General features: G+C 37.7%; 1 pseudogene; it reads right to left on the minus strand.

Moving 5' to 3' along the window:
• Window positions 1-10,849: 10,849 nt before the first annotated feature.
• LOC103724631 lies at window positions 10,850-11,664 on the minus strand (annotated as a pseudogene).
• Between the last annotated feature and the right edge of the window lie 8,386 nt (window positions 11,665-20,050).

Consider the following 20,050-nt stretch of genomic DNA (forward strand, 5'->3'; position numbering starts at 1 on the left):
AAAGTGTGATTAATTTTTCACAGAAGTGTTGGCAGCCTGAAAATATTATAAACTGTCACAGAATATATGTTCTTGTGTAATTGCAAACAACGGCAATATGATGGCTAAAGTAGTTGGAGGTTCGATGGTAATCTTTTTCTCTAGTATTTATAAGAAAATAATTATAAAAATTATAAAATAGTGTTTAAGGACTTACTTTTTATGAAGCCATTCCCCATAATAAATGTTTGAAACTGTCACTCTATTGTGAATTGGGAAAAACTGGGATTTGCTCTCAACTTGTTAATAAAATATTGATAAATCAGACCTTCCCCCTCAAAACTGAATTTCAGTGTTCCTAGATTCAACCAACGATGTTTTTCTTCCTAATACTTCAATGCACAGAAATGATAGATCTAATATTATTTCAGAACGTCATAGATTGTACGGTACAGGGAAGAATGCTTTAGAATGAGCTAGAACTCAACTCAGTGTAAATGCCAAGCCTACTTCCCTGGGTGGGCCTCAGCCCACTCAACTGTAAAGCAGAATAAAAGATATTTATGTCATGAAGTTAACATAAGCAAAATGGCTGAAATAAGGTAACTGGGAATTTACCTTGAAAGTCCTTCTGCTTATTTTTAAATGCATGAAAATCTAGGGAAAGAAGAGATGGACAAAATGGGAAGGAGCAGCAACAAATGCAGCTTGCAAAACAGTGGGAGCAAACTGGGCTCTGGTTCCTTCATGTTCCCACAGCGGGCAGTCTGCCGCTGCTCCCTAGCGCCCAGACCCTTTGACATTCAGAACATGAAATCGTGGTTCAATGAACCTGATTTTAAAAAAAAAAAATCTTCTACTTGCTCTTTCCTGTCACATTGCCTCTGAAGAGTACGAAAAGCCAGGCAGAGATTGCGCCTGGAGTCACTTATGAAAGTGGCTATTTCCTCACTGTCGTTTGCACTGAAGTCAGAGAATCTGTGCTCTTCCTACGCGGGTCTTAAGAAAACTCTGCTTTCCAAATTTTCTCAATTTTGAAAAGCATTTGAGGTTGAAAATCTTTTTGCCTTTTTTATTCATTATTATTCACCTCTCCATTTAATTGTCATGTGCCCTTAAGATTTACACTCAAGTACCACATACAGGAAATTGTGCTATTTGAATACACAGGTATGGTTAGAGTGTCTACTAGTCACACTACCTCGACCAGGGGATGGGGAAATGAGGAAAGGGAAAAGAAAGAAAAAAAAAAGAAGAAAGAAATGTTCTCATAATCTTGCCCAGAGGAGCACTAATGGGTTATGAGCCCTTTCAGAGTCATACAGCAGAGGGAAAAATGGTTGCCTTGGTAACAAGGCAGACCAGTCAGTTGCACATACTCTCCCAAGAGCATCTAATTTATTCAGCAAATGCAGGCTAGAACAGGTGGCTAACCTAGATGATGCCAAAAAGCTTTAGCTCTGCAATTCTGGCATCCTCCTCATTTTCTTGAATACAAACTATCAGTCTTCTTTATACAGGAAGAATTAACAAGATACATTGAATTGTGCCTCCTAATTTCTTAGTAAACAACAGATCTGCCAGCATTTATCATTTTCTAACTAAAAAAATGGTGTCTATGATTTCACAAAATGATGGATACCAACAACTTATTCCACTAGTTTGAAAGCAAACATAATCTTCAGTCCTATTATAAAAACTGAGCACTTGTCTTCTAATAAATAAAGATATTATTGTGAATTTTAAAGAGAGTGTATTGCTAGATTGCACAATTCTTGCTTTAAATGATAAACAAACATAGAAAGTCTAATTCCATAAAGCCATCTGCAAGCATCCAGGTATTTCTAACTAGTTTTGTATTGTCAAAGGAAGTGGAAGGAATCACATCAAGCTTCTCAAAGCTCCACTTCTTATAACACTAAATAAAATCATTAATTATTGTATAGAGAACAGGCCTGGAAAGCTAGCAATACACTTTTTAAATATGACATAAAGATTTTCATGGCTGAGTTGCAATTTTCTTTTCCAGACCCTTCAAACATTCTTCATTAAATCCTGAGTGTCAGACAACAGAATCCCAGTGCTCTCTGCTCCTCCCATCTCTGCTCTGTGTGCCTGCTGCTGTCTATACCACATACCCTTCCAGCACTGGACTCCCTGCTCCATTCCTATCCACCCTCAAGGCTAGGAGCAGCCATTTCTCTCTTCCCTTTCCTCTCTGAACCATGAACCGTTGCTTAGATAACAAGTAACATCCTGTGTGGCCTCTGTAAGTGACTCCATTGTTTGTTTCCACATTAGCCTTTTTCATCAGATTGAATCTAGCGGACATTAAGGGAAGAGACTGTGTTTTATTCATCTCTCAGACTCAGGCACATAGTATGAAATCATAATACCTGATTTTAAAAAATGAATCAAATAATTGGTGAGTGGGTGGATGAATGAAATTGACTCAAAGTCTGCACAGTTCTAAAATATGATAAAGCATTTTCTGAAATTAAAATCTCACTAATCCAAAGTCCAGTAAAGGCTCAGTTGACTCCTTTATAAGTGCAAACTTAAAATATTTAATTTATTATTTTTATTTTATGTGTACTGTATATTATCTGCATGTGTGTGTGCCCATGTTGTACAATGCCCGCAGAGGTCAGAAGAGGGCGCCAGATCAACTAGAATTGGAGTTACAGATAGTTGTTAGCTGCCATGTGGGTGCTGGAATTTGAACCCGGGTCTTCTGCAAGAACATTCAGTGTTCTTAACTGCTGAGCCATCTCTCCAGCACCACAAATGCAATTTTAAATGGATCTTCTCTTTTTAAACCCGAATTCAGTTCAACTTCAGGCTTCTGAAGTTTCCCGTACTCAGAAAATCCCCACTATACATCACAAACTTGGAAGAACATGCTGCAACAGTTAGGAAGTCAAGGTCTTGACTTTTCTCTATTGATCTGCTCTTGAAGTCTTGCTATGTTTCCAAGAGGTGCCTTGTATAAAGTGAGGATGTTTCCTTGACAACCTGGATACCTGCTTCCAAAATGTAGGGAAAATGTTTCTTATTGTATTGTGCTCAACTACCACCCAGAGATGCTCTGTTGCTTCAAAGAAAGCAAGCACCTCTCCTTTCTACATAGTAGTCATCCAGCTCTAGGTAGGTTGAAGATTATGCTGGAAAACAAGGGGCGATGGCAATTGTGAGGGAACTGCTCCTCCTTCAAAGAAGAAGACACAACCTCTGTATTGATGAATGTTCTGTTCTCCCTTCCTAATTACCCCATGCATATGCCCATGTGCACATGTACACGTGAAAACACATAAATACACTATTCTCCGGCCACCACCCTTTATATTTTATTCTGTGAAAATCTGTGACTCTTATCAGCTTTCTGCTTCCTGTATAATCTCTGTTGTACTTATTTATAGTCATGCCCTCATTGTACATCTTAGTTTCTAAAATCAGCCAAGTACAGGATAAAATTAAGTAGCTATCATGGCCACAGAGGCTTGACTGGAGCAAGTGGAAGTAGGTAAGACACTTAACCCCATGTTATTACAAAATGAGATGAAAAGCTGTAATAGACCTCAAAATCAATGTATATAACCAATTCCCATTTAATTCACATTTGCCCCCATTTTCTCAAGTAGCATACTAACAATTTATTTACTATCCTTGTTCCCCTCAAGAATAATTTTAAAACTTTGTTTCTTACTATGATAATGCTCATTTATGGCAATTTCATACAATTTCATGGCAATAGTCACATCACAAAAGACACGAAAAACCCAGTACATCAGACATGCATCCGTATTAATGGAATTATTTTGTTTGAATTTTGTGCTCATAAAAATCATTGAAGAGGATTGGAGATATAGCTCAGTGGGTAAGAGCACTGGCTGCTCTTGCAGAGGACCCTGGTTCAGATTCCAGCACACACATGGCAGCTAACCACCATCTATAACTCCAGCTCCAGGGGATTTACTGCCCTGTTCTGGCCTTCATGGGCACTGCACACATATGGTACACTTACATACATGCATACAAAACATTCTTACACCTAAAATAAAATATAACAAAAAAATCAAATCATTGAAGGTATGTGAAGCTTTGTTGGAAAAAATTCTTTAGAAGAGATGCTTGCAGATATTATACAACTATAAATAACTAAACTAGATTTTCATCTGGGGTATGGTATATCAAAAGGTAAAAATTTATAGCTAAGCTTTCTCAGTGTAGAATACTAACCATGAATAGGATAGGCTTCAAGACTTCTTTCACATCCAAGGAATGCACAGAACACAAATGCTAAAATGTCAGTTTACAAGTAACATTATAAATTCAAAGATTTAAAATGCATTTCATTCTAATAAACTTAGAAATTTGCATTCACATTGAAGCTGGAAAATAATGCAATCTTGTATTTTACAGGAGAAAGTGAGCACAAACCCTGGAGTAATACCAAAAAAATCCTTTGATTCTTCTTTGATTAAAAAAATAAGTTCATCAAATAAATTTCTTCACTATAAGAATGACTTTTAACTGCTTAAGTGTTTTATATAATACAATATTCAGCTTTCAACAATCTGTAATGACTTGTTCATGTTCACATATGCATAACATAAATTAGGAATGTTTCTAGTTAAACAAAATCAGAAAATATCATTTATAGTGGCTTAATGAACACTGAATAACTTTAAGACATGTATCTATAAGAATAACATATTGTATCCCATTGAAACATACAGTTATTATATATGTGCAATAATGTTTAAAGATGTCTTGAGACATGCCACAAGCAAAAATCAGTAATTTGATCATTTCTGAAATTCTCTTTTGGATTGATCGTCTTTACTGCCTCTTAGTCACAAAATGGATGCAGCACCTTTCAACAACACTATCTGCCTTCAAGAAATAAGAGAGAAGAAAGCACTTTGGCCTTTAGCTCAGGAATGCCTTATGCCATGCCTTTATCTCAGGTTAAGTCATATGTTCCATAGAACACTTGACAAGTTTATGCCCCTATTTCATTGTCCAAAACTAAATCACATTGACACTCTCACTTGTAAGGGATACATGGAAACTTAGGTTTTCAACTGTTTTAGCAGAGCCAATAATTAAGGAAAGATGTGAAATACATGAGCTAGAAATATATTTATTTGAATAAACATAAAATAGATAGATACATAATAGATTAGATAGATAGATGATAGATGATAGATAGATGATGATAGATAAATGATAGAGCAATAGATAGATGATAGATAGATAGACAGATAGATAGATAGATAGATAGGTAGGTAGATACATAGATAGATGATAGATAGGATAGACAGATGATAGGTAGATTTAAAATCACATTTTTGTTTTCAAAATTAAGAATTTGAATAAGCCCATCTTTATTGTCCATTTGTTTTCTTTACTTAAATATTGCTTGCAGCAATTGTTTGAAATTATCTATCATCTATCATAGATAAAAATGGAAGGAGATCAAGAAAGGAAATAATAAAAAGATAAAGACTATATTGTGCCATAATCTTAAAATATAAAAATGAATTATTCAAAATGAGAGAAGTGACATGAAGACACGGAAATGCTGCCACATCCCTTCCATGGTAGAATATCAAAAGTATTCTCACTTTATGTAGTGTTACTAGGAGCTAGAGCCATCTAACGGTATTTCAAATTTTCAGTAAACATTAAGAACCAGTAGGCTTTTCCAAGTAGCAAGTCAAGGAAAAACACCAAAGAAAGTACTTCTAAGAAACTCTTATCTTCTTCTAGGCCAGGAGTGGTGGCACATGCCTTTAATCCCACTACTGCAGAGGCAGACAAAGCTCTGATCTCTGAGAGCTCAAGGCCAGCCTGGTCTACATAGTGAGAGTGCCAAGCCAGCTGGGATTACAGGGGGAAGATGTCTCAAAAACAAAAATAAGAATGATAGAAAGGGAGGGAGAGAGGGTGGGAGGGAGGGAGGGAAAAGAGACTCTAATTGCTTTTAAGTGTCCAAAATTTAAAATCGTACACATTATGAATAGTGTAAATAATCTGCACACACTTCTTAAAACAGAATTTGAAAGGGCTATGTTATTATGCTATTACAAGGTATTTATTGTTGACTCTAAAATCATTTACATCCACTCTGACACTACTTGTCAATATTAATAGTCCTTTCCTTTCCTTCAGGTAAGTAACGCACAACATGCAAGCAGGGAGGACCATGTGATTGCCACCAGATCAGGGCAACAGTTTGTTTCTAGCGCCTCTTTGCTCCTCCCTGACTCTCAGCTATGTTCTAAGTTCTATAATGGGATAGGCTGGCATCTTGTCCACTGCCATATGCCAGTTTACAACAGTGACTGGTGTAAAATATTCAACAAATATTGATTATCTAAATAGCAAGTTAGTATCTTGTAGAACAGCTATTAACAAATATTGTGTTACTTTTAGGTAGGATTCAACAAATTCTAGAAAACGTTACTTTAACATGTCTTGTACAGAAATAGAATTAAAGATATCCTTCTTTCAGTAAAATGGATCAGACTACAAATGTCTTGAAAGTGAGGACCACATGCTCAGCTTTGCCTTCATTACCCAACTCAGAGCCTGACACATAATAAAATTCATAAAATGATTTTATATTTACTTATAGCCAAAATGAAGACAATCAAAGCATTAATTCAAACTATTTAAATATAAGTAAAGTTGACTTGTCTCCAGGGGATAGCCAGTCCCTGGACTTCATTCCAAGAGTGCTGCTCAAGTTCAAAATCATTTAGCTTTCAGAATCAAAGGCTAATGAAAATCTCAAAGGAAATTCATAAAACAAAAGTCAAAGTTAAGCTTAAAATCATACATGCAGCATGTACACAAATACCATAGAGCGGTTTCACATATCACTCCTTGCTAGTGAAATTAATTTTTCCCAAAGAACACAAAATTGCACTCCTAAGGATGCTGGTGTGTTTGTGTGTGTGTGTGTGTGTGTGTGTGTGTTTCTTTAAGAAGTAGAATCAGAAGGACTCAAAGTTGATGATGATCCTCAGCTCCATATCGAGTGCAAGACCAGACCCTGACGGAAAAACAAAAGTTTTTTAAAATTTATTTAGTAACCACATAATTAGTAGAAGCATTTCATTACAACAGCATTGATGTATTCAATAAAAATTTCCAGAGCTAAGATGCACCTCTTTCAAAATTGGTTGCAAAATTTTAGGTTTACAGTTGAATTAATACAGCCATTCAATATTGTACTCAGTATAAACCCTGTAAGACATAAAATTAAATGATGTTTTAATCTTTAAAAAAGATCTCCATTTATTTTTAAAATATACTGTTTCATATGGATAAACTCATTTTTAATGCAACTAACACTCAGATGTTTGCACATGCATCTTTAATCTCTATATATCTGATTATTACTAGTTACAAAAAATCAGCAAATAAAAAGTGAGTTATATTTGAGGAGGAAGCACAAAAATTTGTTTCATGTTAATTAATAGATATGAAAAACATTAACACTGAAATCTACCTGATGACTTTATAGCCATGCTTAGGTGCCAAGGATCTCAGAAAGTAACCAAGTTCAATTTTTAAGCCTTAAAACATGGAGATGATATGGTTTTTTGTGGTTGGAAAGTTAAAATACTGATTTACTAAAAAGAATAGTTTTTAGTGGTCAAATGATATGTGTAATACGGCTGATGATTACCACCACGGCTGAGCAGATAAGGTGAATATGAACGTCCTACAAGTCAATACTTAAACTTATAAAAGCACACTTAGCACAAGCTCTCAGCATTGAATTATTATTGTTACTACTTTGAATGAAGCTTAGCAAGGGGAACATGAGCCCATTCCTGCCCCATGAGTTTGAACATGTACAATATTCTTCTTGATGTCGCTAAAATTACAGAAGGGCTTCTCTTGCACAAAATCATATTTTTAGTTCAGGCATTTTGTTCCATTTAATGAAAAGGAACCATCCAAAAAGATCCCAAATGAAAGCATACAAACAAACAACAGGCAGAAGTAAGTGAATTAGGAACCAGCAGGCTGAAGCGTTAATTGAGCATTACCTTCTCCTCATAGCGAGGCGCATGCATCATGGTCATTTCTGTCTTTTCTCACAGTGCTGATTTCAAACCCCCAGCTGAGAAGGCAGCTGTGCAGAGCCAGGAACTGGCGCTCACAGCAGGAGTCCTGCATCCTAATGCTGCTCCCAGAAATCCATGCTTTCTTTCCGTTGATGTGTTGTCGTGAACAATGCCAGACATCAGAATGATGTCTGCTCTCCCCAGCCGTGGTACAAAGATCACAGTGATGCTTTCTCTAAAGACTTTAAAGCCAGCATCCACCTTACTTTTATTGTTAGTTTCAGTATAGCCTCCAAAGGGCAGGGATTGGCTAGTTTTCAAGATTCCTGAAATTCTGGAAAGCTCTCATTAATCATAATCTTAACAGGATGGATAACAGTAACGCCAATGTGGAAGATGGAGCATATGGGAGGGGTGTTGATTGCTTTCTCCCCTCCCTGTGCCAAATGAAGAAGGAGAAAGGAAAGAAATGAAGCAAAAAAAAGAAAAATGCTTCACTGTTGAACAACATGCTTTTCCATTTGTTGCTAGATTGCAACGTTGAAATCCTTACCACTAATAAAAAAAAAAAAAATGGTATTTTATGTCCCTGGCAGAAGTAGTGATATAAAATTAACTGCAACCTAAAACAGATCTGCATTTCTTTAAAGTCCTGGAACCTGAAATTAATTTCTATCTACTGCCATGTGGTGACAGTAAAAGTGCTTTATGAAGGACTCTGGGAAAGACATGAAAGGTAATTACAGAGAAAACACGGGGTGACATAAAGGCTGCAGGTGCTAGCTGCATGGATGATGGATGCTACAGACTGTCACAGATGAACCACGCATGTCACGTTCAGTCTGATGTTTAGCCTTCAGAATCAGAGGAGAGGCAAGTATTTACCTTTCTGAAAACATGAACTTTCCATATATGACATATCAAATTATATTTATACATATAAAATATACATGTGTGCTAGTATCTATTTTAAAGACATTTGGTTTCAATATATAAAATCATGTTTAATAGATTTTAATGACTTTAAATGTCTATTTTACTGTGTTACTAAGTAATGAGTACTTTTTAGCCTCAAAGCTATAACCAAGTATAAAACTCATAAAATATTTGATAACAGAAAAATTTATTCCAAGTCACCTTAGGAGTGACTAGTATTTTTACGTTCACATCACTGTACAACTTGATGTGGAAGAATACATTGAGCTTAAATATTAAAATTCAGGAATTTTAATTTAAAGACATACTATGTCATCCAACAGATACTCATGAGAATAAGCTTAGAACCAAGAACATTATCACTCTAAAGATTACATAGATTAAAGATTCAGATGCAAACACTACAGGTCTGTCTTCTTTAAGGAAGGTGTCCTTGTTCATCAGATAATATTTCAAGCAAAATATTTGGGAAAATAGAAGACTAACACACAACAACTGTGAAACAACAAATTATCAATTTAGTTGCTTAAAGCATCCCATTTGGAAACACATTTATAGTGTCTTGCAAAGCAAAATTGTTGTAATAACATTCTGATAGATACTCAGTGATTTCTTCCTTCTCTTACCAATGTATTCCCAATTTTCATTGTCAAGACATCTACCAACAAACAAAATTTTCCCTAAATAAATTAAAACTTTTGTCTTGTAAAACATCATTTAAAAATATCATTCATGGGACTAGAGAGATGGCTCAGTGGTTAAGAGCACTGACTGCTCTTGCAGAGGACCCGGGTTCGATTCCCAGCACCCACATGGTGGCTATGGACCATCCTTAACTCCAGTTCCAGGGGAATCCGAAGACCTCTTCTGACCTCCGCGGCACTGCACGACACAGGTGCGCTCCCGTACATGCAGGCAATACACTCATACAGATAAAATAAAAATAGTAAATAAATTATTATATCATTCACTTTTAATAACAACTATATGAAGTTCAACCACATTGCTACCTAATCTAGAAAGTGAGCAAGTTACTTGTTAAAAATTGAATAATAAAATAGATAATTATATTTTAGAACTGTGTTTCTTATCATCCCCCAATAGCATTTCAAAAACATTCTTTTTCCGACAAAGTTCCTTTTATTTGACTGTAAGAAAATTTCTTTAGTAAGTCACTAGAAATTTTCAGCATAAGATTTAGCATTTCAATGACTATTAAGACCCTAGGCCCTGAGGTTTGTTCAGTCTCTCCTAGTACTTAGTGGGGGTTAGAGGAAGAGACGTCATTTACAGAGGCCAAGTCAGATGGTCACAGGGCCACCTTTCCTAGTTACTGGACAAGTTGCTCAACTCTTGTCCAGACCAGGAAAGAGCCAGTTTCTCAGAAAAATTAAAGAAAAATTTGACACTGTATCATAACATCTCTTTGAACAGTTTAGACCTATAAGCAGTTGGTCCAAACTCATTTTTCTCAAGCTGCAATTTACTCTTTCTGTATATAATCTTAATAATTTTATTCCTTGTGCAGAGATGAATCAACTCAGTGCAAAGAAAACCCCATCAAACTGGAATAGCTTTATCTTGCTTTGGTAAAAAGTTTTCTGCTCCTCATCTACCCAACAAATGAACACATATCGCCCCCCCAAAGTAAAAAAAAAAAAAAAGAAACATTATTTCTGGCCTTGGAATATAGTACAGTCAGCTTTTGATGAACTGAGTAAAACCACCCAGGAAGGGCAGGTGGACCCACTAAGCAGGCAGCCTTTGGAAACGTCTAAAACCAACTCCTGCCAACTGCCCGGGAGTGTGTTCCAAAGCTCTACATTCCCGATAGGGGCTATTCCATTTCACGAACTAGGCCCAGAGGAGGCACTGGAATTTTCGGAAGCGAGAGCATAAGCTGTGGCTCCACGAACTTCAAAAACTCGAGGCTTGTCATTGATCTGGGCCATCCGGTTTCCCTTCTCCACAATGCTGACGATCCAGGCCTGATGGCCCTCTCCATACTTGGAGATTTCCTAACCGAAGTGGGCAGCCTGTTCTCTAGGCAGACAAATCAATCATTCTCCGGAGGTTTCAGGCGACGTTCCTTGAAGTGGTCCAACGCACCCACTGGCCTTGCTGATGGCAGCCATTTTGGTAGTAATTGGCAGATTATGAATGATAAAGGACACCTCATTTTTTTGTTGTTTTGTGAGGTTCTGAGAGTGTCCTAAAATGCCAAAGCCTGTGATATCCGTGGCTGCATGGGCATTAAATGTGTGCCTCAACCCAACAGCAGTTTTGTTTTAAGTAGCCATATTGAACATAGCTTCCTGACAGGCCAGCTCTACCTCTTCTCTGGAAACCACCATCTTGATCTTATTCCATTGCTCAGGATTATCCAGCCCCTGGTGGGCACTGGCAACAACCTGGGTTCCTGAGAGTTTGGTTAACACCACCAGCACATCTCTTGTCATGGCACTGTCAGACATGATGAATTCGTTTTGCTGACTTACCACAGTGGCAACTCCACCAATGATAATCCAAGGGTTGATCACTGTCTGTCCACCTGTCACTGCAGTTCCTCCCTCTTCCCCTGCACAGAATCCTGAAAGCCTTTGATCATGAGTGGTGTCACTGCCTCACTCACACTCTGGCTGACACTGAGTAACATTAGCATTTTGTTATATGCAGTAGCTAACCTTAAGAATAGAATCAGACCTGTGCAATTGAAAAGATGCATGAAACTAGAGGAATACTAAACACAAAGGGAAAGCCTGACCTGCTGAACTACGTAGGTTTTAATGTGCTGTGGATTATTTTTCATTTCTAATTGACACATAATATTTAATACATGTGATACAAGCTTAGTAGGGTCTGGTAACATGATATATATATATAATATATAATGACCAAATCTGCCTCTTTAAAGGCTTATAATATCTACGTGATGAGAATGCTTAAACACTTTTCTTCTGGCTGTTTTGAAGTGTATAGAAAGCTGATGTGGACTACAGCTGATCTGTGCTATGGGTGCCAGAACCCCTTCTCCTGTGTCCCTGTACTCTGATCCCACTTATTCGCCTCCTGGATCTCTGTGGCCATCCTCCTTGCCCCTCTTCTCAGCCTCCACTGGACACTCTCTCAATTTCTACTACAAATACATGTTTTTAGCTTCCACAGAGGAGGGAGAAGCTAATAATTATTTTAAAGTAGACCATAAATGCATTTTCAGCTTATGGCGTGAAAGGCTAATGTGAATTCAATGAGACGTATAAGACTTCCATTAGTTACCTAACAAAGGACATGAATAGACACATGTTCAAAAAAGTACTATTTCAAAAAAGTAAATGAAGACAGATTTTTAAAATATTAATCATCTTCCAAAAAAGCATAGAAACTCAAATTCAGTTAAAGTTTAAATTCTGCTTTCATCTACTAATCAATTTTTAAAATATGCAATTTACAAAGATCATATTACTGTCAGTATGTCAAATTGGTAATAGGGCAGGCCAAAAAAATGACCATTCATATAATACCAAAAGCCATTTCTGGGATTCTACATTTTTCAGCAAAGGTGTATTTATAACAGTACTCAGTATATTATATCAACATTAGGAAATTTTTTAACTCTAAATGTCCAATAAAGTAATTCAAAAACTAAATGTGAAACTTGGGCCTGGTCGTGGACAGTAAGAACTAGGCTTTTAAAAACAATCCACAAAAAGTATTACAAAGCATGTGATGTGTGTCTGTGACCGTGTCAAACTCCAGGCGAGGACACTGGAAACACAAAGCAACTGAATATCTCTCTCTAGTCCTAACCAGGCTGTCTGTGTCCATTTGTCAGTATCAGAAACATGGCTCCAACCCTCTCAGCTCCTGGAGAATATTTGCAAGAGTCGATTGGTAAACTGGCCCACCTTTCTAAGAACATCCAACTCAGAACTAGCCTGCACTTATTCCAGCCCTATGAAAACCATCTTGAGTACACACCCAAGCGCTTTCAAAAGCCTCCCACTGAAACCACCACAGTTCCCTTGCTATATGTTCTTCACAGCAGCAAGCTAAATCAACCTATTCTGTTTCACTTACATGTGTGTAGTCAGCTCAGTGATAGATATGTTTCAGTGTGCCAGTCTGCTGAGTAGTCTGCGGCCATTCTAATGAGGGCATGCAAAACAGCAAGATGTGCTTATCTCCACATGGAAAACATAGGAAGAAAACATACAGAGCACGACAGTTAAAATAGTAAATTTATTGTTAATCTCATTATTCCTTCCGTATTTTCTTCTCCGTTTTCTTACATTGTTAAAGTTCAGTAAATTACATTTCAAAAAAACTAATTAAAACACATACAGAGTAGAATATCTCTTCCTTCAATTAAATAGGAAGCCTTGATGTATTTAAGGTGCACATTTGTTTATCTATTCATAAAGAGATGTATGTGATACATATTATTAACTTTACATTCGTAATCTGATAGATATTATTGATTGGTTCATCTACATACTTTATTTTATATATAATAGATTGATTTATAAGCAGCTATTCGTTATTTGATATACAAAACTATGTAATAATAAACTCCTCTATAATACATTTTTTGTGTTAATTCATTTATCATTTCAGTAAACATATACTGAGCTTCTTTGAATTCCTAGACTTGGTCCAAATTAGTGGCATTGAATACAATGAGCTGCCTAATGGAAGGGAGCTTGCTCTGCTGTGGGGAGGCAGAGAGAGCAGAGCAGATGCCAAATGGTGGGGCAGATGCTCTTTCTCACACACAGATGATGCTGTGGGGCGGAGTCAAGGGTGCATCTACTCTTGTGACAGTCATTCCATGGTAGAATATTTGAATGTTCAAAGATGACTTCAGGAAAGAGGTCATGCTTACCATGTGTCCTTAGTAGCAAGCACATGTTTGCCAGCCAGAGAGGTAAAGGACAAATATTCCAGGCTGCAAAAATGTATATAATTAAGAGTAAAATGAGAGAGACAATACTTCATGGGATTAGAGACGTTGAGACCAATGTGGGAGTAATTGGTGGAAGATTTGTGAAGAGAATGGAATTTGACCTAGATCTTAGAAAATGGAGAAGGCACGAGGCCAGGCAACCTGATAGACAACAGAAACTTTTGTAGGGTTATTTGTTGTGTAACTAAAGTGTCATCAGATAACTTGAAAAAGCGCAATTTTACTTTTGAGGAAATCACTTAAAGTAATTTTTTTGTTTGTTTTGGGGGGGTTGTTTTCTTTTGTTTGTTTGTTTGCTTTGGTGATTACAAATTAAATTGGGTTCTCTTGTGACAAACTTTCTTTCTTTGGTAAGGAATGGCCACTTGCTACAGTCCATTTGAATCAAGGGAGGTTGAGGGTTGAATCAGCTGAAAAGCTCAGGGGAGAATTTTCTGCTGTAATCTAGTTACCTATGAAGATACCATCTGTCTTTAGGATTTCCCCCGTAGTGCAACAAAGGGATTTTATGATACACTGCTGCATTTTTACAACCTTAGAATGGAGACTCTGGCTAAATATGAAAAGATTACAAAGTAGTGCTCCTTTGAAATTGACCAGCTACAGATTAAAGAGGATCCATCAGATTTTGATGGAGACAACTTTGCCAAGTTTGAAAGGTATAAAAATACAAAGTACAGGGAAGGATGCATTTCAGACTTTAAATTGGGTTTGGAAGTATTGCAAGTATAGTTACATATGGCAGGCAAACGAAGCACATGCCAATAGAGGCAAAATGAATATGAGGAGGTGTGAAATTTGATCTTACATATGGGGAACATTAGCACAGAGAAGAAAAAAGAAAATATCTGTAGAGAAAATTGGCCACATTTGTCTAGCAAAGAAACTCCACAGAAAGGAAGAGTGTGGGACACAGTCAGAATGAGAACCAAATTCCAGTTGGACAAGTTTAGCCTCTATCAGATTTTTATTTCCCCTCCTGAGCCTTAGTAATGGTACTTCAGCTACTTCCTTCTTTTAACCAGAACTTTCCTGATTTCTGCTTTATGAGAAAAAAAAAAAAAAAAAAAACATGTGAAAGACTCTTATAGACTGTAGATGTGCCTAGGAGAAATCAGGAGACAAGACTAAACAGTTACTTTTGCCCTATTTCATATCTGAAGTCATATTTGTTTATTCTATTAATGATTGGCAGGTATGGTAAATCAGAGTAAGGGGGCGGATCAAAGAAAACTGCAACACAATAACACGTGTGAGTTTACAGAGCTGTTAAGGAGTTTTCTTTGAAATACAGTACATGCTGTTAGTTACTTCAAAAAGATTAAAGAAGTGGGATTCCCTGTGTCTAGTCTCAAAATTGTTCTCTTTAAAGAAACAATTCTGTTGACATGCATTCAACCAGGATAAAAGCATTTTTACGGTTTTGTTATCCTATTTAAAGTCAAAGCTCATCTGATGACTTGGCTTCAAGATAATATAAAATTCATGTAGCTGGATTAGATAATGCTCAACAATAAATAACTCTGAAATTTACTAGGTCAAAACAATGAACATGTGTCATCTCACGGTTTCTGTGGGTCAGGCCTCCTGGCGTAGCTTAGCCAAGTCCACTAGCTTATAATTTCTCATGCACCTGCCAAAAAGATGTCACACATGGCTGCGGTTGTGCCAGCATGTGAGCGGGAGGAAATGCACTGCGCAGTTCACTCAGGTATCTGTTTGCAGACCTCATGTTCTGACTGAGTTCTTTGTCAGACAAACTACCATAAAACTACTGACAACATACAAACCAAAAGCTTGTTTCCTCAGAGCAAAAGGAAAGGAAAGGAATGGAGAGAGAAACACATGAAAGTCTTGGTCTTTTTACAACCGAATCTGCAAAATGATATCAAGCACTATGGTCATACTCTACCTTTTTTCGTTTGATTGGTTGGGGTTTTTTGAGACAAGGTCTCCCTGTTGCCCCAGCTGGCCTGGAACTCACTGCATAGACCAGACTGGCCTCAAACTCGTAGAAATCTGCCTGTCTCTGCCTTCCAAATTCTAGGATTAAAAGTATGCACCACCAAGCCCAGCAAACTCTGACTTTTTTGAAAGTGTGTGTGTGTGTGTGTGTGTGTGTGTGTGTGTGTGTGTGTCTGTATGCAGCACACATATGCCATAGTACTCATGTGGAGGCCAGAAGAAAACCTTGGGTGTCAGTTTTTGCTTCCATCTTATTTGAGAAAGGGCTTTTGTTGTCTGCCACTGTGTGTACCAAGTTAGCCAGCCCCATGAGCTGCTGCAGATTCTTCTGTCCCCTCCTTCCATCTCTCCACAGGAGTGCTGGCACTATAGATGGACAGCACTGAGCCCAGCTTTCTTGGTGTTATGAGGATCCAACCGCAAATCCTTATGTTTGTGCAACAGGCACTTTACTGCTAAGTCATCTCCTGAACCCATTCTGGTCATATCCTTGTTAGAAGATGCTCCTTAGGTATAGCATACACTTAAGGCAACAGGACTCTGCAGAGGGGTGAATATAAGAGTGCAAGATGACCTGCAGCCATTTTAGAAGCTGAAAACCAAAACTATGAAAACTCTGTCTTTAGCTAATCATAAACCATGAAATTCCATTTGAAATGACTGTTATATGCAAAGTTTGAGACCAGGAAAGCATCACATATAAAATATGTATGTCTTTCCTTATCCTTCTTTCAGGATAATGTGGACTTGTGGATGTCCATTTATTCTTGGTATTCTAATCTAATACTATATTCTTTTTTATCTCCTAAAATATTATGCTTTCACCATAATTGATTAGGTATATATCTAGCTAATAGCCTAATGTTCTCACTAAATGCAGTATCATGTCTATCACTCCCTGACAGATAAATTAAAATAGACTGGCCAGCACTGGGTACAGAATGAACGCTTTGTAGTCAATTAAAATACTCTATGAAATAACAAAACACATGAAGGACATTAGACAATTGTTCCTCATGGAAAACCACTGGTTCTATAATAATTATATTAAACATAAACTCATAAACTTAATCTTAAAATATCAAGGGCTTATTCTATTTACCATTTCTACAGCTTCACTGAAAACCACTGTTAACCAAGATTCACTTCTGATTGGCTTCCTTGAATCTCATCATCCATGACTTCCTGGCCCATTTTAGGCAAACAAGCCTATTGGTTTTCTCCATCATATAATCCCTTAATTCTCATTTTTAAGAATTATACAGAATTATACATTCTCTCACTCCAATAATCTGTATATCATCCAATCCCCAAAACCTGGTTTTAAATATTTTATCTTAAACTAAACTATCTGAGGATGTAATGGAAAAGTAATGTAAAACCCTGGCTCCAAAGAGTCAAATAATTTGTTGCATGGTGATCCCTTAATCACTCACAAATGAGGAGTGTCTACATTGTAGGGTGGCTTTGCTTTGTTGGAGCTCATTTTCAAAATGGCTTTATAGCATCTATCTGGAACCATCTAGACTCCTTCTCCTAATGAGACTCACTCTAGTTCCTGCATCCCTTCTCCTTCCAATTCAGTTGTATATAAACCCTTGACTTCCCAATTTGTACCCATACACCCTTAAGACTTTTGACTCCGCAAGAGTATATGATGGTAAATCTTCATTGTCAATATCACTGACTTTAGAAACACCATGGAAACGTACCTCTGGGTATATTTATAAAGGTGTTTACAGAAAGGTTAAACTGAAGAAAAGCCCACCCAGAATATGAGTGGCATCATCACACAGCTGTGGTCTCTAAAAGGAGAAAGCACCTGAGCACCAGCATCCACCTGCTTCTGCTTTCTGACCACAGATGCCATGTGCCAAGCTTCCACACACTCCTACCACCCTGCTTTCCTGCCATGGTGGATTGTACCCTCAGAACATGAGCCGAAATGTGTCTTTCCTTCCCTAAGCTGCTTTTCATCAGTATTTGGACAACAAAAAGAAAAGTAACTCCTAAAGGTCACTTCATAATTTGTGCTCTCATACAGTCAAGTCCTTCTTTCCGACCAACTGTCTAGAGCTATGCCATTATTATTATACGTATAAGTTTATACTTTATCAGATATCCTAGGGTATTGTAGACCTTTCTCAAGGCTGTGACAAAATAACAAAAGCAACTTGAAGAAGGAATAGTTTGTTTTGGCTCACAGTTTGAGTATAGGATCCATGATGGAGGAAATGAGTGGTGGCAGGAACATGTGACAACTGTGGTCACATTACATCTGTCCTCAGGAAGCAGAGGAAGATGAATGCTAGCACTTAGTTCACTGTGTGGTGCCCTGGCTTTCGGGGTGGGTCATCGTTCTTCAGTTAAACCACTCTAGAAACTCTCGTAGGCACTCCCAGAGTAATTCTTAGGTTATTCTAAATCTGGTCAAGTTGATAAGCAAGATCAGTCATCACAAGTCACCCCTTATCTACTTGACACACAAACACATCACTTTTAAATCATAACATTCCAGTCCTGGCACTCAAGGTTCATGTCCATCTCATAACACAAAATACAGTGTGTCCAACTTCAAAATTTTTCATACTCTAACAGTTTCAATGATGTTCAAAAGCCTAGAATTGAAGACTTTATCAAACACTAAGTTCCATGTATCTAATAACCAAAAAACATTTCTATTCCAAAGGGAGGAATGGATGCATAGCAAGGAAAGATTACATCAAAGTCATATTAAAAACCAACAGGGCAAACATCAAATCCATATCTGGTATCTGAGGCTCATGATAGAGTCTTCTGAGGTCCAAGAGCCCTGTGTAGATCCGGCTTCTCCACCTCTGTCATCTATAACACATGTGACCTCCCTCTTGGGGCATCTCCATTCCATGCTACATCTTTCTTCTGTGGACATCCACGGCCTGGCATCTCTAATATCTTGGTGTCTCTATTCCAATTTAGTTTTCACCTGCATAGCTATACACTTGAGACCTCTTGCAGGGAATCCAATCCTGCCATGCATTGCCTGGTCTTAACAGCTTTCTATAACTTTGGCACAACCCGCCATGACCACCTCAGTATTGCATTTGGTATACCCCCTAACTTCCACTGTGTAGATGACACTGCTGAGTTCTGCTACCAGTTTAAGATGTCTGGCCCCCTTCTACCACAGCTATAGCAACCTCTCTGTCCCTTAGCAGTTAAACCTGAGAAAATACTTCCCTATGCAGTTATTTTCAAGCAGGGACCCCTCCAGTGGCATTCTCAGGTCATGCTCTCTCCTTTCAAACAAATTTGTGTTTTCTCTAGTTTGAGCCTTAGATAGTGGGGGTTTTATTGTCAGGGCATTCTCTATTGTCCCTGTTCAGATCATGAGTCTCCTTAACAATTGTCTTCTTTCTCCATATTTTCATTGTCTGAAACTTTAAAATCATTCTCTGTTCTCTCTTCTCTTATCTTCATTTTCCTCCTCCTCCTCTTCCTCTTTTTCCTCTCTCTCTCCTCTCTCTTTCTCTCTCTTTCTCTCTCTCTTTTTCCGTTCTGCAATACAGTACCTATACTACAACCTGAATGTGGTATAATTGTGTCTTAGAACTTGTTAATTCACTACTTTTGAATTCAGCATCACTCAAATTATCAGAACAAGAGAAGAAACAGCCAGATTCTTTGCCAGGTTACAACATAAATGGTCCCTATCCCAACTGCCAGTAGAGTCTGGCTCCCCCCTGAAGCCTCATGTTTAGGCTTTATTTTCTGCCTCTCTATCTGCACTCTGCTCTCTCAGCTTCCCACCACAGTGGCCCAGTGTCTGACGGCTTCTCAACCTCACAAGTCAAATCTTTCCAAATTCTTCCCACAAAGCATTTCCGAAAGTCTATGAACGATCTCGTCAGATAGTCATAGCACTGACCCTATTTTTGGTACCAATTTTATGTGCCCATTTTACTTGTGTTATTACTGTGACAAAATACCCAACAAAACAACTTAAGATAGGAAGGATTTGCTTTGGCTCACAACTTGAGGGAATAGTCCATCGTGGTGGGAAGACAATGAAGCAAAACAGTGATGCAGCTGATCACAGCGCATCTGCAATCAGGAAACAGAGGAAAGCTGGTGCTCAGCG

This window comes from Nannospalax galili, unplaced genomic scaffold (assembly GCF_000622305.1).
Source record: "Nannospalax galili isolate Female #2095 unplaced genomic scaffold, S.galili_v1.0 scaffold207, whole genome shotgun sequence".
NCBI lineage: Eukaryota > Metazoa > Chordata > Mammalia > Rodentia > Spalacidae > Nannospalax > Nannospalax galili.